The sequence below is a fragment of the Lissotriton helveticus genome, chromosome 2_1 (assembly GCF_964261635.1).
Source record: "Lissotriton helveticus chromosome 2_1, aLisHel1.1, whole genome shotgun sequence".
Classification (NCBI taxonomy): Eukaryota; Metazoa; Chordata; class Amphibia; order Caudata; family Salamandridae; genus Lissotriton; species Lissotriton helveticus.
The window spans coordinates 1019942924-1019958145 of record NC_136059.1 but is presented as its reverse complement, the minus strand read 5'-3'; positions in this window follow the sequence as shown (position 1 = coordinate 1019958145).

The window sequence follows — 15222 nt, the reverse complement described above, 5'->3', positions numbered from 1 at the left end:
GAGGCGGACTCTCTGGGTTCTGCCGGTGAGGAATTAGGAGATCCATTCCAGGGCCTTTCCCTGGATGCCTGTGTTGTTGAGGCGGTGTATTAGGGTGCGGTGGCAGACGGTGTCAAAGGCTGCTGAGAGGTCTAGGAGGATGAGGGCGGCTGTTTCCCCGTTGTCCATCAGGGTTCTTATGTCGTCTGTGGCTGCGATGAGGGCTGTCTCGGTGCTGTGCTTTGCCCGAAATCCAGACTGGGAGGGGTCGAGCGAGTTTTTGTCCTCGAGGAAGGTAGTCAGCTGTTTGTTGACGGTCTTCGCGATGACTTTAGCCAGGAAGGGGAGAAGTGAGATGGGCTGGAAGTTCTTGAGGTCCTGTCAGAACCTCGGTGCGTCATGGTCACAATATTTCAGCACTAGTAGGGAAGCGGCCGCAATCCTTGCTAAGAAACAGACCCGCTTGCAATCATTGGAGACTCTGCGTTCGATTGCGGAGCTCCAAGATGGCCGCTAAACTCAATTGCGAGTTAGCGGTCTAGTTCCTGAAGAATCCCCAGGTGCAGGAATGGGAGGTGAGGCGCGCAAATCCAACTAACGGCGCACTTCACCTGAAGTCTTCCCGGCATCGAGTAGAGTTATTGGGGGCTCTGGTAAAGAGTCATTGTAGAACCTTGTTTTGGCACTGAATGTCAAGCGCAAATTTCGAATCTGCTTAACGAGACTCAAGGAAATATAGAGAGACCAAGAGAAAAAGTTATAACCACCTTTTTTTATGAGGAGTGTGCAGTGCATCGTTAAGAGGCCTCCAACGCGTCCAGGAAGAGCAGCCAGCACGACGGAAGAAGTCTGTCAAAGAAAAAAGATAAGTTAAAGATTAGAATATAAAGATTTAGTAAAAAGCCACAAACAGTAAGAGTTACTAGTTGATAAAGTCTAACACTTACCTGAGATAGCGGAGTTAGACAGTCATATATAAAGTTTCAGATTGGTTAAAGACAAACGAACTGTGTTCCTAGAAAGGAAAGAAGGCACAAAATTACAAGGCAGTTTGGCAATAGCGAAAAAACTGAAAAAGAGTTAAAATTCAGAAGCACATGTAAAAGGAATTTACAGAGGTTATTTAGTAACCCAAAGGTTCAACAGCACAAGGTACAGAGAGAAAAGATTGGAAGATTATAAGGGTGAATAAGATACACAGACTACAACTTTTGAGAGAAGGTAAGAGGAGGAACTATAGAAGTAGTAAGCGATTTATGAGGAGAATAGAGAGCACAATAATCCTACCTTGCACATGTATATTCCTCTCACACAGATATCTACTAGTTGAAGAGCATTAAAAGCAAGAAAGCAGGAGAGAAGCAATAACTCAGGGTAACTAGGTAAGGAGAGCATAGAGCGAGAGAAATGTTAGATAGAGAATAGAAGTGGGCCTTTTGACTGAGTTTTGTCATCACACTACAGGTCTTCTCTGAATTAGGAGTGTGCGGGACGGACACCCAAGAGAAGCTAGAAGGAAGTTCCCGAGCAGTCTCTTCTTTGTCAGTTTATTATTTTATCCACTCCCCTTTCCCCCCTGAGGATCTTCCAGAGCCTAGTTTAATAACGGGCTCAGTGAGAGCTTTGGCGGGAGTTGGGAATTATCAACTTCTGCTCCTGCGCAAGATCTTCTGAGGTGAGAATTCCAACTGAGGCTCTGACAGGTCCCTGGGATCTGCATTGGGTTTTTTCAGGAGGGCGTTGATCTCAGCGTGCTTCCAGCTCTCAGGGAAGGTTGCTGACGTGAAGGAGCTGTTGATGATGTTCCGTAGGTGGGGTGCGAGGATGGTGTCGGCCTTGTTGAAGATGTGATGAGGGCATGGGTCGGAGGGGGAGCCGGAGTGGATGGTGTTCATGACGTGGATGGTGTCTTCGCTCCTGATGGGAGTCCAGGAGTTGATGGTGGTGGCGGTGGTCGCTGGGTTGGTGTCCGGGGCTGGAGGTTGGGGTCCGAAGCTGTCGTGTATGTCCGCGTTCTTGCGGCGGAAGAATGTTGCTAGCGAGTGCAGAGGTCTTGCAGAGGGGTGATGTCATTGTTGCTGGCGACGGGGTTGGAAAACTCTTTGACGATGCTGAAGAGTTCCTTGCTGTTGTGGGTGTTGTTGTCAAGTCGTTCCTTGAGTGAGGTCCTCTTGTTGTTTTCCGGATCTGCTGGTGGTATTCTCGGGTGACCGTTTTGAGGGCAGTAAGGTTTTCCGTAGTCCGTTCTTTGCGCCAGGTCTTTTCGAGATTACGGCAGGATTTCTTTGCGGCTTTGAGGGCATCTGTGTACCATGACGGTTTTTTGGAGGTGGTCTTGCTGTGGGTGTTCTTTATTGGGGCGAGGTCGTCGGCACAGTTGGTGATCGCTGGTTCTCCCTCGATTGGATTACTGCAAATCTCTTCTTACTGGCCTCCCCAAATGCCACCTGTTCCCCCTAAATCTGTTCTCCATTCACCAGCTTGTTTCATATATGGGGCCAAAAGAAGCGACTACATCATACCCATTTTATCCACCCTCCATTGGCTTCCCATCGAGGCAAGAACTATCTACAAGACTGCCTGTATCTCCCACAAAGCCTTGCACTCCTCCTCTCCTCGCTACCTGGCGAATAAACTGAAACTATCTGGAGACTCTAGACCATCACGTAATGCGGAAAATGTATTCCTTGAACCTCCCACTTTCAAAAAGGAAAGATCGAGGGCCCAATCCTTTTCAGGCAACGCTGTGAGAATCTGGAACTCACTTCCGCCTCAGCTCCGGACCACCACCTCTTCCCGGTCCTTCAAAACTGACCTCAAAGTTCTCCTCCTTCAAAGACACTTTCAAATCTAATTTATGCCCTCTCTATTTCCTGAAGGAAGTTCTTCCACTATAGGAAATTCTGTACTTCATGCCTATAGAAGTGCCTTCCCAGTGTGTTCTTGTGTTTTGAGTGTCTGCCATTTATTGCAGTATTATACCTCTACTTGTATCTTGTACGCCTATGTAACTTGCGCACATGTCACTTTTTCCTCTTGTAACTTATCGTTTACTACCTCTTCTAGTATTTTGTTTGCTTTTGATACATGCACATTTGTCACTTTTGCCTCATGTAACGCAACGTTTGCTTTTGTAACATGCCCACTTGTAATTTTCTCCTCATGTAACTCTACAGTTCCTACTGTGAAGTGCTCTGACACCTTCGGGTAAAGTCCATGCTATATAAAAACGCATAAAATAAAATAAAAATAAAAAATAAAGTAGCACAGAGTGGGGTGGGGTGGGGTTGGCAGTCTCCCTGACCCCACCCCACCCCATGACGAGTGAGGGAATGCTGCCTTCACTCGTTGGCTGACCAGGTCAGTCAATGAGTGAAGGTAAAAGTCTCAAACCTCCTGGTACCTCTGAGGCTTGGGCCTGTTGCCCACCTCCGAGGCTTTCCCCTTGCAGATCTCGCAGATCTGCATGCAAGGTACGTTTTTAGTATATCTATGTATATATGTGTTTTTGTTAGTGAGTGTTTTGAATGGGGGAGTGTGCTTGGGTGTGAGTGATGTGTATGTGTGCCAGTGTGACTTCCCCTGCCATCCTCCCTGGTAAAACTACTGGCCGCCACTGTGTACAACAAAGAAATTGTTTCTTGATTAAACCTCATGATTTATTATGGTCACAACAAAAATGCTCTACTCAAACATGTGTTATTTAGCATGGCTGAAAGGAGTAAGGAAAACTCTATGAACTGAATGAAGAAATCACTTGTACACCAGTTTAAATATGTTCATTTAAAACTATGTCAACACTTTGTTGAATCTGTAAACCATACTTTAAGCAATTACTGATGAAAAAATAGAGGGAGAGGCGAGGGGATGAATAGGGAGAGAAAGGCTGAGCGAGCGATAGCAAGGATCAGGGGACAGAATATGGGGGACAGAATGAAAAGAGAAAGTGGCACAGTAGAGAGATATTGAAATAAGGAGGGCAAGATACAGATGCTACAGTGCATCCTTGTTTTGCAAACGTCTCTTTGTGAGCTTTTTTACACATTCCGCTGATCTTACACTTGGATCTGTCGAATGTAGCTTGTATGTGCTGAAAAATGTAATTTATACATGTTCAATTGTTTCTAAATGCCTACTAATGTACACCCGCATGTGGCTAGAGGGCCCTGACCATCACCTCTATGAATAATGCTTAATTTATGCATGCACATTACACTTCTTTCAAACTGTAAGTCTGATTTATACCTGAAAAAATCCTTTATAAATCCGACCAAAGTTTATACTTTATTATCATTCACCTGTCCATAACATGTGGAAACAATCATTGCATTTTTGTTGATCTTATGTAACTCTTTAAGATTAGAATTCAGAACGTTCTTGGACTTGTAGCTGGTTTTTTTCATAAATCATTTGCAGCAGGAACTATTGCTTCAGCGTGTTAGGAAAATATAGTTAATAAATGGGCAGAGTGTGAATGTTACAGTAGTCATATTCCTCTGCCTTCCTTCGCTAATAACTTTAGACATGCTCAAAGAGCATGGAGACAACCACATTTGACATAAAAGCTACCAGGATGGTCGCTTTCTTTTGATGTGTGCTATTGTTCTTGTGCCAGACAGCTGATCCTTGAAAAGTCAGTTCCATACATTAAACAGTAATTTCACGATCCAAGCAAGGTGTTTGTTATGTCTCAAATAACCAATATATAAAGCTGCTGTAACTATGACTTTGATACGTGTCAAGCTGTGAATTTTGTGCTTGCAGAGTGATAAATCAGGTGGTGAAACCACTAGACTGGTGTGGGCTTTTCCACAACTACAGAGCATGAACATTGTCTCATCAAAGAATGGAGCTGAGATTTAGATTCTATATGTGCACCGAAAACAGAGCTAGCATACTACTAATGTTTGAATGCGTCTTTCGAACTTGCATGGTCGGCAGGTACTTGTAGTCAGACAGACGGATAGACAGACAGACATGGCAGACTGTTATTTTTATTGGGCTCTCCTACTACTCCTTGTGTACAATATTTATTGTATCCAGTAGATTATTAATTAATGACTTAAGGTGACTTTATGATTTCTCACTTGCCTCTTAGGTTCGCTTTTCACCACTCCCTATTTCCGATATTAGGGAATAGATTCTAAAAAATGTTCTGAAAGCACAAGGTGTGTCTGCATCTGTTTTTGTACTTGTGGGACATTATGGTATTACCAAAGGGGCGGCACACGTTTATGTGACTCTGTGTAATACTTGTTGCAGGGATGCACTCGGGCAACTGTACACTGTGCAGTAGCTCTTCCCTCATTTGCTTGCATTGTGGACTGATATCCTGCAGCTAAGAGAATGTCTTGTACTGTGCAACTGTACTATTTTCAAAACCAAGTGCAAGGGCAAACAGGCTGCAACTTATTGCCCATTCCCCGCTTTAAGCGAGCTTTTTGATAGCTGTCTTAAAAGTCTCAGGGCCCTTTCATGGATACTCCCATTCTAGATCAAAGGGAACAGCTAAATAGACTGCATCTGGCCACAGCTCCTTCTGAAGAGCTGTTAGACCTGGCACCATTGGCGTGGGTCTCCTTTTCATTTTTGCTGTTGCCTCATGTGTTTTTCAGGTGTTAGATGCTTTTGGCACTGTGCCACTGCTGTCCAGTGCCACAGTGCGAGTGCTCCCTACTGTAAAATGATGTATTGATTAGTGATTCCATGATTGGATATTTGGTTTACTTGTCAGATCCTAGTACAGTGCACTGAGTGTGCCCAGGGCGTGTAAATCCAAATGCTACTAGTGGGTTTGCAGCACTGGTTGTGCCACCCACAGAAGCAGCCTTGTAAAATGTGTCTAAGGTCTGCCATTGCAGAGCTTGCGTGCAGTCTGGTACTGTCATGCTGACTTGGCTAGTGCACCGCTTGCCAGTACTAAAACCTTCCCTTGTCTTCATATTAGTCACCCCTATGGTAGGCCCACGGGCAGGGTGCATTGTAAGTATACGGTAGGACAAGCCCTGATGTGTGTGGCATGTCCTAATAGTGAATTACAGCCATTTTCGTTTTTCACTATTGCAAGGATACCTGTTCCCCATAGGATAGAATGGGCTGCTGGATTGTTACATGTTTATATTCCTAGCAGACACAGGGAACATGGTAGAAATTCGAGTTTAGTATGCCTGGACTCAGAATATTAAAATACATCTTTTAGTAAAGTTTATTTTAATATTCTGTGTTTGCAAATACCAATTTTAGAAAGTAGGTATTTGCTTGCCTAACCATTTGAGCCCGCCTCTGCTAGGTTGTGGATTCCTTGTCTGGGTTTCTGTGTGACAGGACTGGGGAATTCCAGGAGACAGGCTGGGGCTGTCCGGTGTTGAATAGGGAGATCTGCATCCAAAATGGGAGGGAGGAGTCGCACCTGGGACCTGAATAGGGCTGGGCCTTCCCTCTACAATGCTGGCTCCACCCCCTGTGGTGTGTCTGATGTCTCTGCCCTGCACACTGAAAGAAGAGAAGGAAGGTTGTCAACAAAGTGCTCCTGGCCTGTACTTGCTTTCCACAATGCTGGCTCCACCTCCTGTGGGGCGTCTAATGTGCCTGCCCCCTGACCAAAGTTCCAGGACCAGTGGACTTCACCAGCCCTTGTGAATTGCTACTGTTCCAGTGGCTACAGAGGCAACGAGCCGTAGCCTGCACGCGACTGGAAGGACACCGCAACGTGCAACGCCTCGCTACACCGAAACGAACTGGTCTAACCGACGCGGTCACTGCTGCTGACTTCGAGTCCTGTGACCGCAATGGAGTTAGGCACCGCCTCGCACACTTCGTGACGCACCGCCCGACTTGCACCGCTGTCCGGACTGACCGACGCCAGCTCCCGAACAGAGTGGGCTAAAGAACGGTGATGGATTAAACCCAGATCTTTTGACTGGGTGTGAGTGTTTGATTGGTTCAGATGCTCCGTCCATCACCATCCCCTTTTGTACAGTTCCCGAACTCCGGCTCGAACGCCGCACCGTAAGGCTGGAAGCACCACAACGAGCAACGTACGCCCCGAACAACGCAAGCTCTGAGCTCACCGATGCCGTCAACGAGCCCTAGCCTGCACCGCGACGGAAGGGACACTGTGACCTGCAACGCTTTCTTTTCCTGCACCGCGACGATCACCAGAACAAGCTCGCACATCCCTGCCGGCCCGCCCAAGGAAAAGGTACTGTGTTTGAGTCTGTCGACATTTGAGTGGGCCCGGACCGCCTCGGTCCATTGGATTTGTTAGACTCTGTGTTCTTTCAGCACGCTGTAGCCGGACAAGTCTACCGACTCGCACAGAACTTTGATTGATTTACACTGTTTTAACCCGAATTCTTGAAATTTGATAGTACTGTGGATTCTTTTTGTCATTTATTGGTCTTGTTGTAACTCTATATAAAGTATAACTCATTTTTTATACAAAACCTTGTGTGGTGTCCATTTGTAGTGTTGTCACTGGGTTACTGTATGTAGTCACAAATGCTTAACTTACATCGCCTGTGAACTAGCCTTGACTGCTCGCGCCACGCCGCCTAGAGGGTGAGCAGGGGTTATTTTAGGAGGGTAATTCCCTTGTCCTGACTAGAGGAGAGGGTGCCTGCTTGGCACAAGTACCTACCTGCGCCAACCAGAGACCCCCAGTTCTAACAAGAGTGAACCAGGATTTTGCCCTCTTCTTGACAGCATAGCAGGCTCTTCTGTCAATCTTTTACAAAGAGCACCTGCGCTGTACAGTCTGCTCTAGTCTCTGCTTCCTATGTTTCTACTTTCTATTTCCTCACATGGCTTAAACGCTTGAAACAAGTTAGCCTTTCAAATGACTTCTTTTGGCAGATTAGTCCTTTTACTCACCAGATCATTTCAACGGGATGTTATAATCTCTCCAGATGAAAGCATAACCCTGTACGACAGGTGCCCAACTTTGCGTAGTAGTGTCAATGTAGGCCCAGGACAGATGGATCTATGCAGTATTTTTAGAATAACCACTGACCATGTAAATGAGTTCAATTTAGGTTCACTCTAGCTAAGTGTCTTTTATGAAGATATTGGGAAAATCTGTTATTGAGACTAGATCTACATTGAGCACATTCCTGCGATACCTATGAGTGTTCATCAATTGAGCTCTCACATGGCCTGGCTAAGCTTTCAAATGGAGAATGAAAGTGTACCTTTGGGAGTCTCACCACCTTGACCAGGTAGCTTTGAATTTAGCTTATTGTAAATGCTTGGTCAGGGTGGCATACGCTGTTCATCCGGATCTTTGTAGACAACCAAGAATCTGAGATTCCATGAACACAAGATTCTTTTGCAAGATTGTCTGAATGTGAGATGGGAGTTATCAGAACTTTGCTGTCAACCACCTCTTCTGAATTATGAGAACCATTAAAATAAAAACATGCACTGACGTTTAGACTTTTATGTTATTGCTGGATTTTCCTAGTCATTTCAGATAAAAACCATTGCTTGTTTTCAATTTTTACCTCAAAATCTGACTTACAAACACTGGGCAAGAGACCAAAAAGTGTCATATTGGCAAGAACTTGTGTCCCCATTTGTAGCATGTGGGGTTAGAGATGTGGGTGGAGGAGGACAGAAAATATCCTCAAGAAAATAATAATACACACTTGACCAGACTGATGAAACATGAGAGGTTTAAGTTTGAAGTTTTCTTTGGTAGCATGCCAACTTCAGTATCGAAGGAGAAAAACCTTGACTTTACTTCCTTCCTAAGGGACTGGTCCTTTCAAGTGATCTCTCCCTTTTTTACTTAATCCTAAAGAACACGGGTTCATGGAGTCCCCAGGGCTCGGCACTAAGCCCTACCCTTTTCAATAACTATGTAAGACCTCTAGCTGCGGTGGTGAAATCAAATGGGCTCACAGTGATATCTTATGCAGACAGCACGCAAGTAGTTTTCTCCCTGTCTATGGAAGTGGTAGCTGTAGTGCCAATTATTAAAACTGTTGAACAGCTGTTGCCAGCTGGATGCATGAAAAACTGTTTAAAGCTAAACGCTAATAAAACACCCACTTGTGGAGAGATCATTGGTGGCAAGAAATGTTAGGGACTCCTGCTGAACTCAAATCTGTTGTAATAAACCTTGGCATATGGATGGATGACCAGCAGTCTTTTGAAATGCAAGTCAGAATTCTAGCCGGATCTTGCTTTGGTATTTTGAGAAGTCTTAAATTGATCATGGGATTTTTCACGTGACAAATTAGCCACTTGATTCTACAATTTCTAATCATTTCATGCTTGAATTACTGCAAAAGTTTATATCTGTGTGTCAAAAAGACTGTTTTGAATCGGCTGCAGATTGTTCAAAATGCAGCTGCTAGATTACTTTTTTCTCTCTCCAAATCCTGTTCGTTCTCTCAACTCCTCTGGAATCTTCTTTGGTTGTCCATCGAAAAACGTACGAGGGGGCAGATTTATAATAACTGGCACATCTCTGCACGTGACGTTAGGAACCACTTGCGCCACCATGGAGGCGCTACATTTACAATTCGGTGCACCGTGGCGCAAGGAGAGACAGATGCGTGACGCATCTGTCAGCATAAAGGTGACGCAGTGCTGGAGTTGTGTCGCAAGCACAACGCAACTCCAGCACTGCTCAGGGGAGGCACATACCCATAGTGCTGCATAACTCTTTACGCATGCTACAAGCAGGCATAAGGTTTTGACGCTGCAGGGACGTAAAAGTGACTCCGTGAAATCTTGTAGATTTCACTGCGTCACTTTTGCGGGGCTTCATTGCGTCGGAACGCCCACCCTGCATACATTATACCCGACGCAGGTATAATGTAGTGCAGGGCTCTACAACGTGACACATCTCACTAGATGCGTCACGTTGTAAATCTGTCGCCTGGTGATGCATTGTTTATGACGCCGCTGAGTCACAGAAGTGACGCAACGGTGCCGTAAAAATGATGCAAGGGGTTTGAAAATCTGCCCCTCAGTTTGAAGCTCTATATATGTCTTACACTTTTTTTTACAAGCAAAGGCCACCCAGTTAATGAAGCCATATCTGCCTACTAGAGCATTACGAACTTCAAATCTGAACCAGGCACAGATACCCCATACTAGAAGAACCAGAATTGGGGGACGTTCTTTTCGAGTCCTAGTTACAATCTTATGAAATGTATGCCTCTTAAGCTAATAAAGATCCAAAATCCTCTTAGTTTTCGGAATCAGTTAAATACCTGACTGTTCTCAGCCTAGGCTGTATTTGTTCTTCTTTTTGGTGCTATGGCTCTTCTCTGCTGTTTTTGCCATCTCAGTAATTAGTGCCGGAAGCCCCTTTCAGAGGCAGATGTGCACTTTATAAATCTTTTTAACATAACATATTGGGTTAGGGATGGACATAGCTAAAAATCCAACAGTGAAGCTTAGACAACACGATGGGCCTTATTACGGCAATCTTCCAATGGGAGCACCACTGCAACGGTCCCAGGAAGACCGCCACGGTCGTGGTGAACCAACCCACCAGATTAAGGGGGTGTAATCCAGGGCAGACAGGTGGTGCTGCGGTGGTCTCACGGCAGCGGCTGTGTTAGACTCATAGGAGAGTCTAAACAGCATACCGCCACCTTGAAAGCGCCGGCTGCACATTCCTGCACGGCGTGTAATGTACCATGTTAAGTAAGGGTGAGCATTGCACTCCGCCCTGCTAGCGGAGTTGCTGGAGTTTTTGACACTCCGCTCTCCACTTTGAGCACGGAGTTCAGTGCAAAAAGAAAACTCCACCTACCAACGACGGAGTGGAGTTTACCAACGAGCACCGCACTTCCTTCAGTTCATAGACTCATAAATAATTGTAATTCTGAAGCTTATAAAGCGCATGGTTACACTTACCAGTGTGTCCCCGCGCTGAATAAACCGCTGAGGAACCCGTCCTGGCCTGTTCCTGTGAGGCGCCCAACTCCTGGGCACCCCCCTGGTGAAGCCAGGCATCCTTAGCGATTAGGGCCGGTGTGGAGACTAAGCAAGCTATTGCCCAGAGTTGCAGCGTGGGACCCAATGATTAGAGTAGGCACCGTGCCGAGAATTATCGGGTCCGTGGACATTTGAGCTCAAGACCCTGCCGCGACGGGAATTGAACCCTGGTCCCGGGCCAGACCTCTGCATCAGGGTCTGCCGCTCTAATCAGTGAGCCACACTCCTTCCTCCATCATCAACCACCCACTCCTCAGGTTGCCCCATTGTTGCTGATTATTCTTCTTCCGTCCAAGAGTTATGTTTCTCCTATGTGCCGTTTAGATGTGTTTACCTTCTTAGGCTCACCGCCAACAGTCAGCCTTTCCTGCAGCTTCTCCACCAATTTTAGTAACCCCACAGCTGCCATCTTTAACTCTGGCATGGCCGTAGCAGGCAATGACTTCCAGTGATCCCACCCCCATCATGCTACGTCAAGGTCACCATCTTTCTTATGGGCATGCAATTGAAGTCCCTGAGACTTGTGACCCGTCACACTGGCTCGCCACGCTGTGAATGTATCACTATCACACCATCCTAAATGGCAATTTTAGGAGTGTAAACATCACCTCGCAGACCAGCATGACATGACAGGCTGCCACTGAGGTGCTGCAGGGGCTTTATGGGTGTTGGGTTTAGCCTTCGCTTGTGCCTCTCTGAAGCTGCTGCACCTGCTGGGAGTTTTCAAGGTAGATGTTAACCTTTATTACTGGTGCTATATATGGGAAGAGCTACATTTTGAGAGCGGGATGGCATCAGGGGAGGCACCGAGATATCATTTAGTTTCAGCTGTGAGGGTGCCCTGCAATCTAGTGGCGAGTGTGACTGAACTGATGGTACTGTTGTACATTGTACAGTGCGCAAGTCCACCCTGTCTTGGATCATTCATTAGAGACAAAGGGACTCCGCTAACTTGCGGAACTCTGCCGATCATGCAGAGTTTTACAACAACTCATCAGAATTAAATGGAGTAAAGGTCCGCAAGCTCTGCCCAGGGTTAATGTTAAGAATGCTACATAGTGCAGTAATGAGGGTGAAATTTCAGGGGGGGACAACATGTATCCCCCTCACATGCATCCCCAGGCCCAGAATCGGATGGGGGCCCTGTTAAGGCCCCCTTACTTGCATGTCCAACACTCTTTGTTATGGCAGAATCACCACCATGAAAAGGGTGGTGGATATGCAGCTCAGAATATGCTTGGTGGTGCAGGCATCGGCACCGTCAGCATATTCATGCCACTGCCAGACTGCTGACACAGCAGGATCCTTGAGCCCGGCAGCGGTGGCGGTCTTGTGGTGGTCTCACCACCACACTCGTGCTAGGGCAGACGGGGGGTAGTGGTCGGACTGCCGTACTCATTATAAAGCCCTATGTTTTTGCAGTTCCTGCCTAGAGATGTATTCATTTATTTATTAATTTTCATTATTACAGTGAGGCTCATACTCCGGGGATACGCCACTACGTTTTTGAGGTTTATGTGTTAGATTTCTGTTGTTTGTTGTAGTAGCATTACTTTACAATGCTATATTGTGTAGCAATTACGCAAAATATGATTCTATTTTCTTATACCAATATTTTCTTGATAATGTTTTCTTTTTTAGTTTGGTTAAATTGCGATAACTTTTTTTATTAAATTGTTTTGCTAGAGTCTTAACAGACCAAACCAAAATGTTTTCAAAAAGTAATCTCTCAAATTATGGCCTCTGGGAATCTCTTGTTTTTTCTGTCTACAAATCATCACACTGCTGTGTGCAGAGTCTAACTTTAACACTTTGTTGACATTTCATATCCAAAACAGTACCTTATAGGGTAATATTAAATGTATACATCTCTCAGGCAGTGCACATTTATTGTTTTTTAATTTGTTTAGCTCCTTTGTCCCTTTTTTCTTTATCTGTTGTCCCATCACAGATGTTATTCACTTGCCATGTGGTGTAAAGGAAAAGTGTACTCAAAACTAAGGATGTGCAAAACTCCGTCATTTTATGTGAAATTTGCAACTTCCATGTACAGTTTACAAAAGTATGCTTTCAAAGCAAAATGTAGTTTGTGGCATCTTGTATTACCTTTTTAACATGTGCGTACCTCCAGTTATAAATTCTCACAACATATGGTTAGAAGACTTCTTTGAGCAGAAATTGTCTTTCGGCAAGACATTTCACGCAATAACCACTTCACGCTGTTGTTAAGCGTAAAAGGTCATTTATTAGGACCAGACTGCACAACACAAAATACATAACCAATAAACATCAACTAACTATAACAATCCCAAACATCAACCTTTTCATCTACTCACTCCCTTCACGTAGCTCCCAACTCGCCTCTCATTCCACTCCATGACCCTTTCAGTTCTTCATCCACTTCTTCACTTCTCTTCGAGCATCCTCCCCTGTATCACCTGCCATTGCACTCATTATTCCAGCCCCCCCATCATTCACTCTTCCCCCCTGTGGGATGAATGCGCTCGTCAGTGACTCCCCTACCCCTCCAAAGTACCGCCATCCACCTGCAACCTGTCCTAAACTGGCACGCTCTGCCTACCCAGCTCCTTCACCCCAATAAATTGTAGTGTGGGTGGTCCTTAATTAACTCTTTAACCCTCCCGATGGCGCCGGAATAGAGGAAGAGGAAGTTGACTTCCTCCCCTGCATTCTTATACCCCTCCCTCACCCTACCCCTTAACCCCAGCCTAGTCCTTTCTGCGCGGAAGACCATGGGAAAGACTAGTCTGTGACTTTGCTGCCATCGGGGTCCACCATTCTGCACAAACAGGTGTCCCTCTGCAATCTTGCAAGATTTTTTGAGGTGCACGCACACTCAAAAAAAGTTACTTCACCTGCACAAAGAGGTTAGCTCATTACAATCCAGGTGAGGAATTACGCAGTGTGTTTATTGACTAGGATTTAAAATTGGTAAGGAATGACCATCGCCGGTCCACAACACTCCGCTGACTTTTGGCTAGGTTTACACTATATAAGGCCACATACAGACACACATAAAACACACCGATTTGTGTAAGTTTTTCAGAATAATCAGTGATGCGGTAAAGGAGTTCGATTTATATTTGTTTGTTATGTAAATATATTCAAAGGTGATTTCCTGTATATACAGAATGGATAGTCTTTGGAGACAAATGTCAACACTCCTCAACCAATTGTGGTAAATAAATAAATAATACCCTATTTTTGACTAGACATATATCATAACAGATAGCTCAATAAATAAGAGTCAAGATTCGAGGTAGTAGGAGTTTTGCAGGTTTAATACAGCATAAGGACAGGAACAGGTCAACCTGCATAGGAATAGGATGACAGGGCCCAGCAGCTGCTGGGGCTGGGTCTGGGATGAGCGCGCTGACTTTTAATAACAATACATGAGCATATATACATAACGCAAACACATAGCATTACATTGCAGTAGGCGTAGCAGTGGGTGGAACAGAAGGCGTGACGCGTAGCAGTCGCGAAAGATAAGGGCGAAAGTAGGTGTAACTGGGCGTATACATAGACATGTGGTGCAGACGTAACAGGATATGTCATGAATGGGGCGGAAACCATGGAGGGGGCTACCTGAGGAGCCGGGACCTCTAACCTGATGGTGCGCGTAAACTGGCAATGACGTATCACTAGGAGAAGCTGGGGGCTATGAACTCTGTGCTAGGAGCAGAGACTGAAGTCTGGAGGGTCAGGGCGACATGTACCTAAACCCTATCTAGTATCTGATGTTTAGGGAACATGTTGATATAAACTATAAGTCAGGAGAGGAAAGGCTAACTTGATTCTAAGACTGGACCATGTATTATTCTACATGTAGTACGTGATGAAGAATATTAAATGACCATTGAATGCAGTATTTCTCTAACGTGGAGACGTGAAGGCTAGACAATGACGGAAACTATTGATACAGTTCAGTAGCTTAGGAATGCAGAGAAGGAGGACTGAACTGATAACTGGAACTATAACATATTCTTGGCAGACTCAGAGACTGAGCCAGGCTGGGCCGGGCACTGCGAGGCAGGAAGTAAGTGAAGGGTCGAGGATACAGGTGGGGGCTGTATCGCTCCTCAGCGAGGCTTCAGGAGACAGGAGCTGAATCTGGTGTCCAGGCCCTTTTGTGGCCTAGAAACGGGGACTTTATAATAGAATAACGTGCACACTGAGAAACGTGGCAACGTAGCTTTACATAGGCCTGATATTCGTAGTATTCACGAGGACTGGAAACTGGCATACTAGAGGGGGACACAACTG